Consider the following 23048-nt stretch of genomic DNA (forward strand, 5'->3'; position numbering starts at 1 on the left):
TGGATGCAAAAAATGTGGTATATCTACACAATGGAGTACTATTCAGCAATTAGAAACAATGAATTCATGAAATTCTTAGGCAAATGGATGGAGCTAGAGAGCATCATACTAAGTGAGGTAACCCAGACTCAAAAGTTGAATCATGGTATGCACTCACTAATAAGTGGATATTAACCTAGAAAACTGGAATACACAAAACATAATTTACACATCAAATGAGGTACAAGAAGAAAGGAAGAATGGCCCCTTGTTCTGGAAAGACTCAGTGTAGCAGTATTCAGCAAAACCAGAACGGGGAAGTTGGAAGGGGTGGGTGGGAGGACAGGGGGAGAGAAGGGGGCTTACAGGACTTTCGGGGAGTGGGGGGGGCTAGAAAAGGGGAAATCATTTGAAATGTAAATAAAAAATATATCGAATAAAAAAATTTAAACAAAAACAAAAACAAAAAAAAAAAAAGAAAGTGGGGTACAGAGCTAAACAAAGAATTTTTACCTGAGGAATATTGAATGGTTGACAAGCACCTAAAGAAATGTTCAGCATCCGTAGTCATCACAGAAATGCAAATCAAAACAACCCTGAGATTTCACCTCACACCATTCAAAATGGCTAAGATCAAAAACTTAGGAGAAAAAGGTGCTGGCAATGATGTCGAGAGAGAAAGAGGAACACTCCTCCACTGCTGGTGGGATTACAAACTGATACTACTACTCTGGAAGTCAGTCTGGCAGTTCCTCAGAAAACTAGAAATGATACTTCCAGAGGACCCCTCTATACCACTCCTGGGCATATATACCCAGAGGATTCCCCAGCATGTAATAAGGATATATGCTCCACTATGTTCATAGCAGCCCTATTTATAATAGCTAGAAGCTGGAAAGAACCCATATGTCCCTCAATGCAGGAATGGATACAAGAAAATGTGGTATGTATACACACACACACACACACACAATTGTGTACTATTCAGCCATAAGAAGCAATGAATTCATGAAATTCTTAGACAAATGGATGGAACTGGAGAACATCAAAAGTGAGGTAACCAAGTCTCAAAAGAACACTCATGGTATGCACTCACTAATAAATGGATATTATCCTAGAAGCTTGGAATACCCAAGACACAATGCACATATCAAATGATGCCCAAGAAGAAGGATGGAGTGGCTCCTGTTCCTGGAAAGGCTCAGTGCAGCAGTGTAGTGAAATACCAGGACAGGGAAGTGGGAAGGGGTGGATTGGGGAACAGGAGGAGGGAAGAGAGCTTATGGAACTTTCCGGGAGGGTGGATCCAGGAAAGGGAAAATCACTTGAAATGTAAATAAAGAATATATAGAATAAAAAAAAGAAAATTTTAGTTGAGTTTAGAAATAAATACAAATCTAGAAAAGAAGTGGATTGGAGACAGTAGACACACAGAAAACACAACATGTATCTTTCTAGGATGTTCTTCAGTATAACTGAGATAAAATATCTCAAATAAACATTTTATAAGTTCAACCAATTTAAAGGAAGCAACAAATTGCTTTCTTTTCCTTTTACTGAACTGGAAAAGAGATCAAATTTAATGGTAGGAGGCTAATATGCTTATATATTTCAAAATAGTGTACTGTAGAGTCTTTCAAGTTTCTGGAGCCATAAATGCGGTTCAAAGTAGGAAATAGAGCTGACAAAATGTTTATCACAAAACAAATGGAAACAAAGTCTTCAGACAAATGGTAATGAAAATTAATGTATGAAATGTTAAGAGGTCAAACACATACATGTATCTTTAAAATTGTTCAAAATGTTGTTTCTCAAATAAATGGATAGTAAAGATATCAATGCATAGAATTTGATTTAACTGTACTTCCAAAGCTCTCATTCTGACATTCTGTGCTAATTACAAGAACATCACATTCAACGTAGTTTTGCATCTTTTCACTTCAAACATTTGTTTTAACTTTGTGTGAAAATACTTCATTGTCTGGCTAGCTATTACTAATGTCAGCTTCTACAGTTTACCTGGAAGCAGCTACCTGTGGAGGAATAGCCTCTGAAATATATGCTCCAAATATTTCAGTATTTGCACAAAGAAAATGGTCACAAAATAGTAAAAAGGCCAACATAATTTTGAGAACAAAATCAACTTCAAAGGATATATTTTGTTAATCTAAGTTCTCATGTTATTTTTAAACTAAACTATTTCTTATTATTGGCAGAATGAACTCCAAATAAAAATGTGTGGATGTGACATACATTGTTTCCTCTCTTGCTTTTTATACCATTGTGATACAAATATTTTTGACATTAACCCCGCTAAACCTAATGTGTCTTATTGTTGCAATTTATTTAGCATTTTAGACACCATAAGATTAAATTCCTCTGTTGTATATATATACATATATATAGTGGACAATTATAATGTTTTAAAGGTTACTTGTTTTGAAGCAATCTATTCTTCCTCATTTGACTCAAGATGACCTTAATTTATCAACAAATGTATATCCCTATAGGAGAAAAAAGCACTTAGAAAGCACTGAATAATATAAATTGCATACTGAATCCAAACAGCACTGTGTTTTATTTTATGCTTTTTGATGAGTATATGTTATAAACTAAAAATATGCCCAGATAAGATTTATAAAAGGCTTTCTTACAACATTATCAAGGGATGACGATGACAGCTATTATTAAGCTATTTTGAGATTCAGACACTAAATGGAAAATGGAAAATGCACCAAGTTAGAGTTAAACCAAGGCCTCTGTACAATATATTTGTTCACAATTAAAATGCATAGGAGCTAAACTTGTTGAAAAATTTTGTTTTCAGGATTCTAGGTAATAATTCTGCAAATATCTACATGCTTCTTATGTGTGATTAACATAAAGACTCTCAAATATAGTGGTATAGATGTGCCTTCCAAACGTAAAAATCAATAATTTTTATTTAGAAGTATAAAGTTACCATGTATTTCTCACTGATCATAATGAATAAGCTTGCTCTTGTTTTTTCGATGCTTTCAAATATTATTTGTTAAAGACTCTGACAAAATGAAAATTCATGTTTCCTATGTTCAAATTAAAGCCATAGATCTTATCAATTAATTTACTTAATAGTTAAGGTCACACAGTAAATAATCTATCTCAGATGGATAATCATCTCAGTATAGTGTCATATTATGATTTATCTCTTCTATTTGAAATACCACAAGAATAAATAAGATATTTATAAAGTACTGTAAACTGTCTCACTCTCATTACAATTTGATACCTTTTTCTGATTATGATAGGTGATTGGATTTTATATACTATAAAAAATTATCAGGTCCTTTTTCAAAGTTACTGCCTATACTTTTTCTGCATTTAATATTGCAATGTTTTAGAAATACTTTAAGCTATTTCTAACAGTAAAATCAGCAGATTTTAGTTAAGAGGTGTTAGAAATTATCAAGGCCATTATAAGCTAATTATTTACCAAACATCATTTTTAAAGCAAAGTATTCCAAAATAATTTTCACATTTATATTATTAATTACACCCTTAGAATTTCTTTGCATCTAAATATGTAAAAGTATTTTTCTAATCCAACTTTCTTATCCCCTGAGCATTGAATCACATATTGTGACACCTGATTCCAGCAGCATAGCAAATGAATAAATGGAAAATTCTGGTTACTCCTCATTCTAATGTTCCTCACAACATCTTCCCATGAGATTTGGTCAGTAATCTATATATGAAAAAAATAACTTACAATAACCAACAATACATAACAGTATCACATTACTTTCTCTTTGAAGATTTATAAAGATCATACCTATGTTTTCCATTTTGCAAGCTACACATTAATTCCAAAGTGTATTAATGATTAATATAACTTGAATTTATTTATCACAGCATGTAAGTGATTCAAGAGTAATTTACTTTTAGTCTGTTCAAATTTGACATAACAATCTAAGAGCGATAAGCCATACTTAATAGGAAAGAAATAGCACATTTTTATGTCATACCAGAAAAGATACCTCTGGGAATGCTATTTCACTTTATCATACATGTATTCTGTGTCAAATGATTAACCTCCCACAGAACCTTGCTGAAAAATAATATGTAGTCACATACAGGCTTATCTATAAAGAATATTATGATGAATAGTGCCTGACATGGATACACAAGAGGGTAGTGGTATGCATTAGTATATTATTTATTCACTTACAGCAGAATATAACATTTACACTTGCAAAGTTCCCTTATTAAAGTAATTTTAAAACACAAAAAGTTATTCTCAGTATGTACATCCAAACTTAAAAATGCATCTTCTTAACTTTTCCACCTGAATAGATTTACCATTTAGCTTCCATATTTTAAAACTCATATTTGTGTACGGTTGGTTATTGGAGACATAGAACTTGATTAATTTGTGTGAGGAATAGGATTCTAAAATAAGTACTCCAAAATGCAACTCCAGTAAGATTTAAGTAAAATAAAGCTATATTTTATTAGGAGGATGATTTTTTTCCTTATTTTTCAACTCTTTTTATAATGCTTTTTGATGATCATGGGATTAAAACCTATATCCTCAGTCATTCTAGCCAAACATTCTGTTGCTGAGCCACATTCCCAGCCTTACGTTTGCTTTTTATTTTGAGATTACATCTTACTGAGTCAGCCAGGCCTGCCTAGAACATATTTTGAAGCCCAGGTTGACCTTGAATTCATGGTTTTCCTACCTCAATGTCCTGAGCAGCTGGAGTCCTTCACTGCTTGTGGGATTGTAAGATGGTACAACCACTATGGAAATCAGTCTGGCGGTTCCTAAGAAAACTGGGCATGAGACTTCTGGAGGACCCTGCTATACCTCTCCTGGGCATATACCCAGAGGATTCCCCAGCATGCAGTAAAGACACATGCTCCACTATGTTCATAGCAGCCTTATTTATAATAGCCAGAAGCTGGAAAGAACCCAGATGTCCCTCAAAGGAGGAATGGATACAAAAAATGTGGTATATATACACAATGGATCCTACATATTGCTGCATACAGGAAACACACCTCAGGGTCAAAGACAAACACTACCTTAGAGTAAAAGGCAGGAAGACAATTTTACAAGCAAATAGTCTCAGGAAACAAGCCAGAGTAGCCATTCTAATATCAGATAAAATTGACTTTCAACCTAAGGTCATCAAAAGAGACACTGAGGGACACTTCTTGCTGGTCAAAGGAAAAACACACCAAGAACTCTCAATCCTGAACATCTATGCTCCAAATGCAAAGTCACCCTCATTCATGAAAGAAACTTTACTAAAGCTCAAAGCACACACTACACCTAACACAGTAATTGGGGGTGACTTCAACACTGCACTTTCCTCAATGGACCAATCAGGAAAACAGAAACTAAACAGGGACACAGTGAAACTAATTGAAGCTTTGGACCAATTAGATTTAACAGATATATATAGAACATTTCACCCTAGAGCAAAAGAAGATGTATTTTTTATTCGATATATTTTTATTTACATTTCTTTTCTCTTTTTTTATTCGCTATATTTTTTATTTACATTTCAAATGATTTCCCCTTTTCTGGCCCCTTACTCCCCGAAAGCACAGGGGGAAAGTTCCTGAACAGAACACCAATAGCTTATGCTCTAAGATTGAGAATTGACAAATGGGACCACACAAAACTACAAAGTTTCTGTAAGGCAAAGGACACCATCAAAAGGACAAATCGGCAACCAACAAATTGGGAAAAGATCTTCACCAACCCTACATCAGATAGAGGGCTAATATTCAATATATACAAAGAACTCAAGAAGTTAGACCCCAGAAAGCCAAATAACTCTATTAAAAATGGAGGTACAGAGCTAAACAAAGAATTTTCACCTGAAGAAATTCGGATAACTGAGAAGCATCTTAAAAAATGCTCAACTTCATTAGTCATTAGGGAAATGCAAATCAAAACAACCCTGACATTTCACCTCACACAAGTCAGAATGGTTAAGGTTAAAAACTCAGGAGACAGCAGGTTTTGGTGAGGATGTGGAGAAAGAGGAACACTCCTCCACTGCTGGTGGGGTTGCAAACTGGTACAACCACTCTGGAAATCAGTCTGGTGGTTCCTCAGAAAACTGGGCATGACACTTCCAGAGGATCCTGCTATACCACTCCTGGGCATATACCCAGAGGATTCCCCAGCAGGTAATAAAAATACGTGCTCCACTATGTCCAAGTATATTTTTTAAAAGGATAAAAATTCATTTCCCTCTGAGTGATCACTTAGTTTAGATCAGGTGAGGTAGCAAAAGCTCACCTTAATTGTGGGTGATACTAGTCAATCGAGTGTAATTCTAGACTAGATTGGTTATCATTACTCAGGTAAGTAAACATAGCTTATTATTTTCCTCTAGATACATGTTTTCTTTGCCCTAAAACATTTGATATGCTGTTTCAACTCATATTCAGATAAAAGTTTGTTATACTTCTCCCAGTATTTCTTCTATGAGTCTGTGGTTACTTACAGATTTGTTGTATAATTTCACCACACTAACTCACTTATCAAGTAATGAAATTTAACAAATTAATGAAATTATAATCAGATAATTGGCTTAGATATATCTTATCTCTAAATAAGGTTACCTTTGGAAGTTTTGAAAATAGGTTTTCAAATATCGTCTTTGGCTAAGAACCATGTACTATTTTGAGATTTCTCACATTTGTGATGTTATGATGTGAACTATTCTCATATCGGTTATATTAGTATGTTTGATTGTTATATACAAGTCTCAAAAAGGTTAGCTAAATTTTTTCTCCCTTTTAAACTAGATAAATTCAATTTATATACAAGTTGACTGATTCTTTTTCTTTTAATTTGTCTGCTCAAGTCTGTCCAATTGAAAACTTTCATGAATTTTACTGTTACTTTTCTTTTCTGAATTTCTATTTTGTTCTTATTTCATATGTGTGTGTGTGTGTATATGTATATATATATATGTGAGTGTGTGTGTATATTATGTGTGTATGTATGTATGTGTGTATGTATATGTCTATGTGTATATGTGTATATGTATATATATGTGAGTGTATGTGTATATTATGTGTATGTATGTATGTATGTGTGTATGTATATGTGTATATGTGTATGTGCATATATATATATATATATATATATATATATATATATATATATAGAGAGAGAGAGAGAGAGAGAGAGAGAGAGGAGTGTGTGTATTGTAGGGTTCCTGTCAGAGAAGAACACTCACAAACAGCCTAACAGCCTATGTGAGCTAATTGAAATTCTTTATTGCAGCTAGCTAATGAATACTCTTGGGGATACCCAGACACAGCCTCTAGCCCTTCTATGGAATTACATTTCAGCAGGAAAACCACATTTTGCATGGGAAGTCCCAGAGTTCCTTTACCACAACTGCAAAGAGAGAGTCACAAAAGTCAGAAGGGACTGAGATTCCCATCCCAGAGCAGCAAGCTATATGTAGATAGTTACAAAAAACAAATTATGTAATTAAGAAAAATAAGCAAAAATTGTGAAGTGAAGAAGCTTTGTAAAGAGGTCACATCCTTGTTTTTTGTTTGTTTGTTTTCCCCAGGATTATTTTGCTTAAGTTTCCTCTTACAGCTACTGTCACCATCCTCAGCAGGGCATAGTTCATCCAAGGTCCTAAAATGGAGTCAACTTATAAACCTTTTCACACTACTAAGTAATACATTTTTACATTTCTGAGTTCTATATATGTGGTTTCTAATACTTCTTTGAACATATTTTAGTAGAAGATTTAATTATATTCCTATGAAGTTCCTCAGCTACAGTTGAAATTATTTTATAAATTTATATTGAAAGTGAAGTTTTTCAAATAGAATATTTTAAACTTAAAAAATAAATCCATGTGATCTATCTTGTGTTTGATTTTTATTATTGTTGCTGTTACTTTTCCCTTAGTGACTTTCTACAATTAATACAGACAATACAACTAGTATCGAGAGAACTGAAGTAATATAATACAAGGAACTTTCTCAACATCACTTGTGGATGTTCATTTTGAACTTTCTATGTATCTGATTGCATGGTGTTTGCTTTATGAATTACAGTAAGATAAATGCTGGCACTTTAATTAGCCATAGCAACAGTATTAATGTACTAAAATGTGAATTTTGTCTCTAGATTCTCAGTTCATGCCTCAGAATTAGACTTAGCCGAAGAAGTGTGCAATGTAAGTTTTCCTTAGAGAAGAACAATTAAAGATGTTGCAATACTTCTGTGCTGTGATGACACAAAACACACAGCTGTTAACTCAAAGCAGATAACAAATAGTCCTCATTCCAGTGATCCCTGGTCACCCTTCTTTCTTCTACTTTTTACTTCCCCTTGGTATACATTGATAACAAACACATATAATTGGCTTTTAAAATAATTTTAACTTAAATTTATTCCATTATTTACTGTGCAATTTAAATGCTAGAACAGGAAACATATTTGATTGTGTTACTGATAAGCATCAAATGCTTACTTTAGTACAGTGCGTCTGGTTCTCAGCTACAGCACAATTGATATGTGCAGAATGACTGACTGAATGTATGTATGCTATACATATCCCCATAGTCTTCATGAATTAAAATCTAACCCTTGTTGTTAAGGAAAAAAGAAGGAGAAAATTACTCCACCTATGGACCCTCTGAGAAATTATTAAGATTATATAAGCATATTACTAGGCTTAAACCATCATGATTGAATCTTCATAATTTCATAACAATAGATACAAAAAACATGTATAAATACGTGTATTTCCTTGTTTCATGCCATGTTATGCCTGGAATCTATCACTAATGGGGAATTCAACTTACAACCTTCAAATAATTACCAGTAGAAATATGAATTAGAGAAAATTATTTTCTAAGATTTAAGGTCACAGGAGCTGTTGATATTGTGGTATTAATTATAAGAAGTATGGCAATAAAATCTATAACAAAAAACCCAGGATAGCTAAAACTATTCTCAGCAACAAAAGAAAGTCTGGGGGAATCAGTATTCCTCACCTCAAGCAATACTACAGAGCAATAGTGTTAAAAACTGCATGGTATTGGTACAGTGACAGGCAGGAGGATCAATGGAACAGGATTGAAGATCCAGAAATGAGCCCACACACCTATGGCCACTTGATCCTCGACAAAGGGGCTGAAAACATCCAATGGAAAAAAGATAGCCTTTTCAACAAATGATGCTGGTTCAACTGGAGGTCAGCATGCAGAAGAATGCGAATTGATCCATCCTTGTCTCCTTGTACTAAGCTCAAATCCAAATGGATCAAAGACCTCCACATAAACCCAGACACTCTGAAGCTAATAGAAAAGAAACTGGGGAAGACCCTTGAGGACATAGGTATAGGGAGAAAGTTTCTGAACAGAACACCAATAGCTTATGCTCTAAGAGCAAGAATTGACAAATGGGACCTCATAAAATTACAAAGTTTCTGTAAGGCAAAGGACACCATCAAGAGGACAAATCGGCAACCAACAAATTGGGAAAAGATCTTCACCAATCCTACATCAGATAGAGGGCTAATATCCAATATATATAAAGAACTCAAGAAGTTAGACTCCAGAAAACCAAACAACCCTATTAAAAAATGGGGTACAGAGTTAAACAAAGAGTTCTCACCAGAAGAACTTCGGATGGCAGAGAAGCATCTTAAAAAATGCTCAACTTCATTAGTCATTAGGGAAATGCAAATCAAAACAACCCTGAGATTTCACCTTATACCAATCAGAATGGCTAAGATTAAAAATTCAGGAGACAGCAGGTGTTGGAGAGGGTGTGGAGAAAGAGGAACACTCCTCCACTGCTGGTGGGGTTGCAAATTGGTTCAACCACTCTGGAAATCAATCTGGCGGTTCCTCCAAAACTGGGCACCTCACTTCCAGAAGATCCTGCTATACCACTCCTGGGCATATACCCAGAGGATTCCCCACCATGTAATAAGGATACATGCTCTACTATGTTCATAGCAGCCCTATTTATAATTGTCAGATGCTGGAAAGAACCCAGGTATCCCTCAACAGAAGAGTGGATGCAAAAAATGTGGTATATCTACACAATGGAGTACTATTCAGCCATTAGAAACAATGAATTCATGAAATTCTTAGGCAAATGGATGGAGCTAGAGAACATCATACTAAGTGAGGTAACCCAGACTCAAAAGGTGAATCATGGTATGCACTCACTAATAAGTGGATATTAACCTAGAAAACTGGAATACCCAAAACATAATCTACACATCAAATGAGGTACAAGAAGAAAGGAAGAGTGGCCCCTTGGTCCATTTTCTGAGGTCTTCTTCAATTTCCTTCTTCAGAGATCTGAAGTTCTTGTCACATAGATCTTTCACTTGTTTGGTTAGAGTTACACCAAGATACTTTATATTGTTTGTGGCTATTGTGAAGGGTGTCATTTCCCTAACTTCTTTCTCAGCCTGCTTTTCCTTGGAGTATAGGAAGGCAACTGATTTGCTTGAGTTGATTTGATAACCAGCCACTTTGCTGAAGTTGTTTTTCAGCTGTAGGAGTTCTCTGGTGGAGGTTTTCTGGTCACTTAAGTAGACTATCATGTCATCTGCAAATAGTGATAATTTGACTTCTTCCTTTCCAATTTGTATCCCCTTGACCTCCTTATGTTGTCTAATTGCTCTAGCTAAAACTTCAAGTACTATACTGAAAAGATATGGAGAGGGGGGCAGCCTTGTCTAGTCCCTGATTTTAGTGGGATTGCTTCAAGTTTCTCTCTTTTTAGTTTGATGTTGGCTACCAGTTTGCTGTATATTGCTTTAAAGATGTTTAGTTATGGGCCTTGAATTCCTGTTCTTTCCAAGACTTTTAGCATGAAAGGATGCTGAATTTTGTCAAATGCTTTTTCTGTATCTAATGAGATAATCGTATGTTTTTTTTCTTTGAGTTTGTTTATGTAGTGGATTGCATTGATGGATTTCCTTATATTGAATCATTCCTCTATCCCTGGGATGAAGCCTACTTAATCATGGTGGATGATCGTTTGATGTGTTCTTGGATTCTGTGGGCAAGAATTTTATTAAGTATTTTTGCATCAATATTCATAAGGGAAATTGGCCTGAAGTTCTCTTTCTTTGTTGGATCTTTGTGTGGTTTTGGTATCAGCGTAATTGTGGCTTCATAGAACAAGTTGGGTAGAGTTCCTTCTGTTTCTAATTTGTGGAATAGTTTGAAGATTATTGATGTTAGGTCTTCTATGAAGGTCTGATAGAATTCTGCACTAAAGCCGTCTGGTCCCATGCTTTTTTTTGGTTGGGAGACTTTCTATGACCCTTTTTATTTCTTCAGGTGTTATGGGACTCTTTAGATCATCTATTTGATCCTGATTTAGTTTTGGTGTCAGATATCTGCCTAGGAAACTGTCTATTTCCTCCAGATTCTCCAGTTGTGTTGAGTATAGGCTTTTGTAGTAGGATCTAATGATTTTTTTGAATGTCCTCAGATTCTGTTGTTATATCTCCCTCTTCATTTCTAAGTTTGTTAATCTGTATACTGTCTCTGTGTCCTTTGTTAAGTCTGGCTAAGGGTTTATCTATCTTGTTGATTTTCTCAAATAACCAGCTCCTGGTTTTGTTGATTCTTTGTATGGTTCTCTTTGTTTCTACTTGATTGATTTCGGCCCTGGGTTTGATGATTTCCTGCTTTCTACTCCTCCTGGGTGAAATAGCTTCTTTTTGTTCCAGGGCTTTCAGGTATGTCATTAAGCTGTTAGTGTATGTTCTCTCCATTTTCTTTTTGGAGGCACTCAGGGCTATGAGTTTTCCTCTTAGCAGTGCTTTCATTGTGTCCCATAGATGTGGGTATGTTGTGTCTTCATTTTCATTAAGTTCTAAAAAGTCTTTAATTTCGTTATTTCTTCCTTGACCAAGGTATCATTGAGTAGAATATTGTTCAGTTTCCACGTGTATGTGGGTTTTATGTTGTTTTTGTTGCTATTGAAGACCCTTTTACTCCATAGTGATCTGATAGGAGGCATGGGATTAGTTCAATCTTCTTATATTTGTTGAGGTCTGTCTTGTGACCAATTATATGGTCGAGTTTGGAGAAGGTACCATGAGGTGCTGAGAAAAAGGTATATTCTTTTGCTTTAGAATAAAATGTTTTATATATATTAAATCTAATTGGTCCAAAGCTTCAATTAGTTTCATTGTGTCCCTGTTTAGTTTCTGTTTTCCTGATCGGTCCATTGAGGAAAGTGCAGTGTTGAAGTCACCCACAATTACTGTGTTAGGTGCAATGTGTGCTTTGAGTTTCAATAAAGTTTCTTTTACGAAAGAGGGTGCCCTTGCATCTGGAGCATAGATGTTCAGGTTGTGAGTTCTTCTTGTTGTATTTTTCCTTTGACCAGCAAGAAGTGTCCTTCAGAGTCTCTTTTGTTGACTTTGGGTTGAAAGTCAATTTTATCTGATTTTAGAATGGTTACACCAGCTTGTTTCCTGAGACCATTTGCTTGTAAAATTGTCTTCCAGCCTATTACTCTAAGGTAGTGTTTGTCTTTGACCCTGAGGTGTGTTTCCTGTATGCAGCAAAATGTAAGGTCCTGTTTACCTATCCAGTAGGTTAGTCTATGCCTTTTTATCGGGGCATTGATCCCATTGATGTTGAGAGATATTAAGGAATAGTGATTATTACTTCCTGTCATTTTTGATGTTATTTTTTAAATTTGATTAACTTCTTTTGGGTTTGATGAAAGAAGGTTACTATCTTGCTTTTTGCAGGGTGAAGTTTCCCTCCTTTTATTGGTGTTTTCCTCCTATTATCCTTTGCAGGTCTGGGTTTGTGGATAGATATTGGGTAAACTTGATTTTCTCATGGAATATCTTAGTTTCTCCTTCTATGGTGATTGAGAGTTTTACTGGGTATAGTAGTCTTGGCTGGCATTTGTGTTCTCTTAGAGTCTGCATGAGATCTGCCCAAGATTTTCTAGCTTTCAGAGTCTCAGGTGAGAAGTCTGCTGTGATTCTGATAGGTCTTCCTTAATATGTTATTTGCCCCTTTTCTCTTACGGCCCTAAGTATTCTTTCTTTGTTTAGTACATTTGGGGTATTGATTATTATGTGATGGGAGGTATTTCTGTTCTGGTCTAGTCGGTTTGGAGTTCTGTAGGCTTCTTGTATATTCATGGGCATCTCTCTCTTTAGGTTAGGGAAGTTTTCTTCCATAATTTTATTGAAGATATTTGCTGGCCCGTTAAGTTGTAAATCCTCACTCTCATCTATGCCTATAATCCTTAGGTTTTGTCTTCTCTTTGTGTCCTGGATTTCCTGGATATTTTGGGTTACAAGCTTTTTGCATTTTGCATTTTCTTTAACTGTTGAGTCCATGGTTTCTATGCTATCTTCAGCATCTGAGATTCTTTCTTCTATCTCTTGTATTCTGTTGTTGATATTTGCATCTAGGTCCCCTGATTTCTTCCCAAGGTTTTCTATCTCCAAAGTTGTCTCCCTTTGAGTTTTCTTAGTTGTTTCTACTTCTGATTTTAGATCCTAGATGATTTGGCTTAGCTCCTTCACTCTCTTGTTTGTGCTTTCCTGTAATTCTTTAAGAGATTTTTGTGTTTCCTCTTTCATGACCTCAGCCTGTTGACCAAAGTTCTCCTGTATTTCTTTAAGTGATTTTTTTGTGTTTCCTCATTATTGGCTTTTGTATTCTCCTGAATTTCTTTCAATGATTTTTGTGTTTCCCTTGTAAGGGCTTCTAACTTTTGATCCATTTTCTCCTGAATTTCTTTAAGTATGTGCTTCATGTGTTCCTGTACCAGCATCATGACCAGTAATTTTAAATTCAAATCATGTTTTTCTGGTGTGATGGGGTATCCAGGACATGCTGTTAAAGGAGAATTAGGTTCAGATGCTGTCATATTGCCTTGATTTCTGTTAGTTAAGTTTCTGCATTTGCCTTTTGCCATCTAGTTCTCACTGGTGTTAGTTAGTCTTGTCAATGCTGGACTTACCAGTGCAAGCTGCCACTTCCCAGCTGGCCTCTGGTACACAGCTGACCTCCTACACTGCCTGGAGACAGGGTGCTGTGGCCCAGGCTGTTCAGATCCCGAAGTAGACACCTGAAGGCTCCTGCCTGGGGCCTGCTGGACTCAGCAGAGCACACTGACTACTCCCAGCTGGCTTTCTGGGTGCCCCTCTGGCCTTTTGCAGAGCCTGGAGATGTGGTGTTGTATCCCAGGCTGTTCTGGATCCCGAAGGGGAGATCTGAAGGCTCCAGCCAGATGCCTCAGGACTGGAACCTAAGCTCTGTGATGCTGACCCACCTGAGCAAGCTGTGTGCTCCCAGTCTGCTTCCGGGTGCACACCAGGCCTCTTGCACTTCTGGAGACTGAGTGCTGTGGCCCAGGCTGTTCAGATCCGGAAACAGACACCTGAAGGCTCCCTACTGGGCCTGCTGGACTCACCAGAGCATTCTGACTCCTCCCAGCCGGCCTCCTGAGTGCCCCTCTGGCCTCTTGCAGGACCTGGAGATAAGGTGTTGTAGCCCAGCCTGTTCTGGATCCCTCTAGAGGCCTCAGGACTGGAACCTAAGCTCTGTGGTGCGACCCACTGGAGCAAGCTGTGTGCTCCCAGTCTGCCTCCAGGTGCACACCAGGCCTCTTGCACTTCCTGGAGCCCGAGTGCTGTGGCCCAGGCTGTTCAGATCCTGAAGCAGACACCTGAAGGCTCCCGCCAGGGCCTGCTGGACTCAGCAGAGCACACTGACTCCTCCCAGCTGGCCTCCCAGGTGCCCCTCTTGCCTCTTGCAGGGCCTGGAGAGGTGTTGCAGCCCAGGCTGTTCTGGATCCCAAAGCAGAGATCTGAAGGCTCCCGCCAGAGGCCTCAGGACTGGAACCTAAGCCTCCTATCAGTTTTAAAGGTGGCTCTTAATAAAGCCTTTATTTGCACTTAGTAAGCACTGAGAAATGTCTTGAAAATATGTTCTATTGTTTAATACAATGATGTAATGTTTTACTCTACAAGAAGATTGGATAGCCTGACATATGTGGAGTGAACCAAAGTAGTAAAAATTTGTTTTTGATCCCACATTACAGCTTTTGTATGATCTTACCTACCAACATCACTAGAAAGTATGATTAAATATAATCAAATCAAATAAAAGAGCAAACAGCTCACTGATTTTTGACTGATTTCTATAGAATTTTGAAAGAATGTGACACAATAGAAACTGTTTGGCTATTAAAAACAAGTACATTATTAATTTTGCAGGAAAATGAATGGGACTAAAAAGTATCATCCTGCGTGAGGAACACAAAAGGACTCAGATGTAAAAGGACATGCATGGTATATACTTACTGATAAGAGGCTATTAGCTAAAAAGTACAGAATACCCATGATAAAACCCTCTGACCCCCAACATTGAACAAAAAGGAAGTCCCAAGCCAGTGTAGTTGAACCTCACTTAGAAGGTGGGATAAAATAGTCATAAGAGTCAGAAGGGGAGAAGGAACAGGGTGGCAGAGGGGAGGATTAAAACAATATTGAAGGGGGCAGGATCAGGTGTGAGGAGAGACAGAAGGCCCAGAATGCTAGGAAAATAAACAGAATCTGCAGCTGCTAGGGTGCAGTTGTGGGGAAATTTTCTATGAAGTCCCAGAGACCTGGGTTGAAAGAGGTTCCTGAAAGCAATCTACAGTCTACAGATTCAATGCAATCCCCATTAAAATCCCAAATCAATTTTTCATAGATCTAGAAAGAGCAATTCTCAAATTCATCTGGAATAACAAAAAGCCCAGGATAGCAAAAAGTATGCTCCACAACAAAAGCTCTTCTGTGGGAATCACCATCCCTGAATTCAAGCTCTACTACAGAGCAATAGTGATTAAAAAAAAAAAAAAGCTGTTTGATATTGGTATGCAGAGAGGCAGGAAGATCAATGGAATAAAATTGAAGACCCAGAAAAGAACCCACACACATATGGTCACTTTATATGTGACAAAGGAGCTAAAAACATCTCGGGGGGGGGGGGGGGGAAAGAGAGCATTTTCAACAAATTGTGCTGGATCAACTTGAGATCTGCATGCAGAAAAATGCAAATTGACCCATTCTTATCCCCTTGTAAAAAGTTCAATTCCAAGTAGATCAAGGATCTACACAAGGGAAATGCAAATCAAAACAACCCTGAGATTTCACCTTCACGAGTAAGAATGGCTAAGATTAAAAATTCAGGAGACAGCAGGTGTTGGGGAGGATGTGGAGAAAGAGGAACACTCCTCCACTGCTGGTGGGGTTGCAAATTGGTACAACCACTCTGAAAATCAGTCTGGCAGTTCCTCAGAAAACTGGGCACCTCACTTCCAGAAGATCCTGCTATACCACTCCTGGGCATATACCCAGAGAATTCCCCAGCATTTAATAAGGACATGTGCTCCACTATGTTCATAGCAGCCTTATTTATAATAGCCAGAAGCTGGAAAGAACCCAGGTATCCCTCAACAGAAGAGTGGATGCAAAAAAATGTGGTATATATACACAATGGAGTACTATTCAGCCATTAGAAACAATGAATTCATGAAATTCTTAGGCAAATGGAAGTGAGATAACCCAGTCTCAAAAGATCAATCATGGTATGCACTCACTAATAAGTGGATATTAGCCTGGAAAACTGGAATACCCAAAACATAATCCACACATCAAATGAGGTACAAGAAGAACAGAGGAGTGGCCTGGTTCTGGAAAGACTCAGCATAAGGCAAAACCAGAACAGGGAAGTGGGAAGGGATGGGTGGGAGAACAGGGGGAGGGAAGGGGGCTTATGGGACTTTCGGGGAGTGGGTGGTTAGAAAAGGGGAAAACATTTGAAATGTAAATAAAAAATATATCGACTAAAAAAAAAAAAAAAAAAAAAAAACAACCCAGACACACTGAAGCTTATAGAAAAGAAAGTGGGGACAAATCTTGGAACACATGGGCAGAAGGGAAAAGTTCCTGAATAGAATACCAATGGCTTATGCTCTAAGAATAAGAATTAACAAATGGGACCTCATAAAACTGCAATGCTTCTGTAAGGCAAAGGACACAGTCAATAGGGCAAAATGGCAACCAACATATTGGGACAAGATTTTTACCAACCCTACATCTGATAGAAGGCTAATATCCAATATATACAAAGAACTCGAGAAGTTAGTCTCCAGAGAGTCAAATAACCCTATTAAAAAATGAGGTACAGAGCTAAACAAAGAATTTTTAACTGAGGAAAACTGAATGGCTGGGAAACACCTAAAGAAATCCATCATGGTATGCACTCACTGATAAGTGGATATTAGCCTAGAAACTTTGAATACCCAAGACATAATCCACAAATTAAATGATGTCCAAAAAGAATGGAGGAGTGGCCCCTGGTTCTGGAAAGACTCAGTGCAAGAGTATAGGGGAATTCCAGAACAGGGAAGCGGGAAGGGGTAGATGGAGGAACAGGGGGAGGGAAGAGGGCTTATGGGACTTGCGGGGATGGGGACCCAGAAAAGAGGAAATCATTTGAAATATAAATAAAAAACTATATCAATAAAAAATATATATATACAAAAAAAAAAAAGAAAAGGAAACCATCGTTTCCCTGATTTCTTTCTCAGTCTGTTTGTCATTTGTGTATGAGGACTATTGATTTTTTTTTTAGTTAAACTTATATACATCCATTTCAACTATAATTAATAATGATAAACAAATATTATAACTAGATTAATAATAATGATGATGATTATAACAACAACAACAATAATAATAATGAGTGTTCAAGAATAGTGGCTACACCTTTCTAGTTAACGACTGAATTAAAATCATACTTTCTAGAATAATTTGGGAAATGTCCTATAACGAACTACCACAGCCTAGATGGATGGCTTAACCAACAGAAAATTATAACCTCGCAATTACAATATCATGAAGTCCAAAATTCAGTTGTTGGGAGGACTGGTTACATTCTGAAGATTTTCTTTTTGAAATAGAGGATAATATTTTTCTTTTGTCTTTGTATAATCTTCCCTTTGTTGTATTCAGCATCCTTATGTTCACTTTGTATGAAGATATGATCACATTAGATTATAGTTTACTTAATAACCTAATTTAATCTTAATTGCCTCTTTAAAGACACTATCTCTACATTTAGACATATTATGAGGTAACGGAAGGTTAGAATTTCAGCACATAAATCTGCAAAGGAGAGGACAAATTTCAGCACATACAAATTTCTAATGAGAAATACAAGAGAGAAACCTAAGGGGGAAAAATCCATAGAAATTTACTCTGAGCCATTAAATGTGACATATTGATTCAAAGTTAGTATTTTTAAACAGCTTAGAATTAGTCTGGTATCAATGAATATTAGTATCTGAACCATCAGTTTGCAAAATGTCCCTGGCAAGTATCCAAATAACCAGTCCTTTGGATTTCATGGAACAATTCATTCATTTGCAAAGTTAAAGCCTAATTCAAAAACAGCTTATGGATAGGTGAAGGCAAATTTATTCTTTAGTTCATCAATGTTTTTGTTCATGACATTGGATGTATGGGAGGAACATCTTATAGCACAATGGAAAACTGTCTTTTATCATATGATACTACTCATCACTAGTAGGGGTTGTATTTTCAAAATACAGTAAATAAATAAATAACTAACAACAAATTAAACAAATATTAAAGAGTATCAACATTTTTATTATATATTTCCTATATGACTCCCAAATTTTACATGTCACTTTGAATTATTCACTGCCTACTTCCAAAATGTATTATTTTTGTTCCAAGAATCATATTCCAAATTATCACAAGAGGTTAACCATTAAATTAGATTTTTCTTTATACAGACTTAAACAAGTATTTTCTAGGTAGTGACTGTACTTGTTTGCCTAAGAGCTATAGAATCTAGAAGTGTTCTTCTGGAGGTTACCTTGTGAATTTTGAGTCAAATAATAAGCCACTTGCTTGGGTAGTCAGAATCTGTGTGCTTACACAGGTATAGACAACTCATTGATTAGCTTTGCCTGATGTAAGTAAGGAAAGTTTTATAGAGAATATTTTAATCTACATCATCTTTGTATTATATATTTTATTTATTATAAATATTTACACACACACATATTTGAATCTAGGCCAATGCTTCTCAAAAGATGATTAGTACTATTCAGCCATTAGAAACAATGAATTCATGAAATTCTTAGGCAAATGGATGGAGCTAGAGAACATCATACTAAGTGAGGTAACCCAGACTCAAAAGGTGAATCATGGTATGCACTCACTAATAAGTGGATATTAACCTAGAAAACTGGAATACCCAAAACATAATCCACACATCCAATGAGGTACAAGAAGAATGGAGGAGTGGCCCCTTGTTCTGGAAAGACTCAGTGAAACAGTATTTGGCAAAACCAGAACGGGGAAGTGGGAAGGGGTGGGTGGGAGGACAGGGGGAGAGAAGGGGGCTTATGGGACTTTCGGGGAGTGGGGGGCTAGAAAAGGGGAAATCATTTGAAATGTAAATAAAAATATATCGAATAAAAAAATAAAAAAATTAAAAATAAATAAAAAAAATAAAGATCACCAAGAGTTAATTACAAAGGGCATTAAAAATGTAAGTTTTATTCCCATCCCAGATTAAGAAGTGTGATAATGCAAAGGAGAAATAAGGACTGGAGAAGCCTTTTCTATTGACAGCACATAGTGTCCAAAATACTATTGCTAATAAGGAAACTGTAAAACCTTCATTGAGATAGTAGTGAATGTTATTCCAAGCTTCTAGGCTAATATCCAGTTATCACTGACTGCATACCATGTGTGTTATTTTATGATTGGGTCACCTCACCCAAGATGATATTTTCTAGTCCCATTTGTTTGCCTAAGAATTTCATGAATTCATTGTTTTTAATAGCTAGGTAGTACTCCACTGTGTAAATACACCACATTTTCTTTAACCATTCCTCCGTTGAGAGACAGCTGGGTTCTTTCCATTTTCTGGCTATTATAAATAGGACTGCTATGAACATAGAGGAACATGTGTCCTTATTGCATGCTGGGGAATCCTCTGGGTATATGCCCAGGAGTGGTATAACAGGGTTGTCTGGTAGTATCATGCCCAGTTTTCTGAGGAACCACCAAACTGATTTCCAGAGTGCTTGTACCAGCTTGCAATCCCACCAGCAGTGAAGGAGTGTTCCTCTTTCTCCACATCCTTGCCAGTACCTTGGAATACCCAAGATACAATTGACATATCAAATGATGCCCAAGAAGAAGGAAGAACAAAGTGTGGATACTCTGGTCCTTCTTTGAAGGAGGAACAAAATAACCACAGAAAGAGATACAGAGACAAAGTGTGGAGCAGACACTGAGGGAAAGACTATCCAGAGACTGCCCCACCTAGTGATCCATCCCATATACAGTTACAAAACCCAGACGCTATTATTGATGCCCACAAGTGCTTGCTAACTGGAGCAGGATATAGCTGTCACCTGGGAGGCTCTGCTAGTGCATGACAAATACAGAGGGGAACACTCTCAGCCAGCCATTGAAATGAGCACAGGGTCCCCAATTGGGGAGCTAGAAAAAAGGACCCAAGGAGCTAAATGGGTTTGCAGCACTATAGGAGGAACAACAATATGAGCCACCCAGTACTCCCAGAGCTTCCAGGGACAAAACCATCAACCAGATAGCACACGTGGTGTTACCCAAGGCTCTAGATGCATAGGCAGCAGAGGATGGCCTTGTTGTACATCAAAGGGGGAAGAGGCCCCTGGTTTTGGAAAGGCTCAATGCAGCAATGTAAGGGAATATTAGGACAGGGAAAATGGGGGGGGGTTGACTGAGGAATGGGGTGGGGGGGAAGAGGGCTTATGAGGCTTTTGGAGGGGCAGGGAACCAGGAAAGGGGAAATCATTTGAAATATAAATAAAGAATATATATATAAATGATAGGAGAGAATGACTGAGCCCAAAAGTGAAAGCTAGATTTATAGTGTTCAGAACGTTCTATACTACTCTAAGAATTTCAAGTTTGATTGCAGGAGTAAAGAGAGGTTTTAGTTTTGAAGGAACATAAATTTGTGTTTTACAAAGATTCTGAAACTGAGTGCCTAATTTCTCCCACCTTACATGCATCCTTTCTGTTTTCTTATATCCTTTATACATTCTGTAATCCATGGAGTGACCATTTGTTTTACTTATTTATCCATACACTATAGTTATTTTTGAAAATGTATTACTCTATATGTTTAAGTTATATCCATAATCTGATTAATTTCCCATCCACAGCTGCCAAAATGTAGAGATGAGCCCATTAGGTAATTGGAATAGACTATTACTTCACAACTCTCCTTTCAGTTTTGTTATGTCCATCATGAGGCATACTTACAATACATAAACCCAAATCAAATATACTAAACTGTCAATTCAGATTGAATTATTTTTCTCAAGTCTAATTATTGAGTACTTAATCAAATGGAAATTCAAAATCCCTGCAATGATTGGTAAAATTCTACCATTATGAAACTTTTAGATTTTTATTTTATTGTGGGCACCTATTTATTCCTCTTTCTCTCTCTCTCGGTCTCTCTCTCTGTCTCTCTCTCTCTCTCTCTCTCTCTCTTTCAGGTATTCTGATTATTTGCTGTTCTAGAATGTTCTAGATACATATACTGATAACCTCAGGAACACTGTAGTTATACTTTTTCTGCCTAGAGAGTTCTTTCCCCTGGTTCCTGCAAAATTCCTTTCTTTTATTTCATTGAAATGACACTTCAATCATATTATGCCATATCTATATGAAGTTGAACACATATTTCAGATCCTCCCATCTCAGCTTTTTTTAACATATATGTCCCATGCAATCTATACAATTTTCAATGACATGTCATCCTTATATAGTACAAAGTTTGTGAAAGCAAGATTATTTAATGCTGGTATACAGCATAATTCCTGTACTAATTTCTGAAATATTAAGAATTCAATAAATATTTTTGGAACCTGAATGAAACTATAGATCATAATAAATATTGAGGTAGGATCAATACGTATATTTTCTATATTCTGGGATGTTTGGATTTATTGAATAATGAACATTTTATACAAAATTTTATGATTTCTACCAAGTTTCTATAAATTCTTTGTGCCTTTCTATGTAACTAAGGACTAAGACTAGACTCTGGAAACCTGTGTGCCTAATTATTTTTGGTTATTACCTGCCATAACATTTACCCACGTTGTGAGTATTTGTAAGTTGTCTTGTTACATAAAATGTCACTTCCTGATTTTATCACTAAAGTTTTGTTAGAGACTGTGTTATAAGCAACTCATTCTTCCTAACTTAAATATATTCATCTTTAAAAAATCATATCACCTTCATAAAAAATTGATGGCTATTCTATTCTTTTTGCAGAAATCTGGAAACACAATGCATAAATGATACCCAGATACTTATGAAAAAGTAACATGACACTTGTCTTTATTCATTTGTCCCTGAACGTGGAAATAAAGTACTGAAATTGCTATAATAATGACTAACTTGAAGATTAAATGAGTAGAGAAAATTGATTTTTTCTACAGTTACTAAATTTTAAGCAATTGAAAGTAATACAACATAAAGTTGAGCATCTTCCTTTCAAAACTTTCTTTAACGATGATATCAGGGAAGAAGGATTTTAGGATGAATAATCTTTTAGCAATAGTTAATATAGATTGAGAGGGCAGAAATTGCATAAATCTGAGTTGTATATAGATATAATCATCCAAGAATAAAACAATGGCAATTATAGGCTGGTGGCAATAAATTGTTTAAATAAAATGAAACAAAGCAATGGAACAAACAAACACACACACACATATATACAAAGACTCACAAAAATGTCAAACTGTTCTCAGTGAATAGATGGATACCATGAGCCATACATAGAACTTCTACCAAACACAGAAACAAAACAGAACAGAATAGAACAAAACAAACAAAAAACAATTTGATATGTCTGTGAAATTATTGTTGAATAATTTAGAAATCCTGTGACATGAATGTCTGAGGGAGAACAAT

This window comes from Apodemus sylvaticus, chromosome X (assembly GCF_947179515.1).
Source record: "Apodemus sylvaticus chromosome X, mApoSyl1.1, whole genome shotgun sequence".
NCBI lineage: Eukaryota > Metazoa > Chordata > Mammalia > Rodentia > Muridae > Apodemus > Apodemus sylvaticus.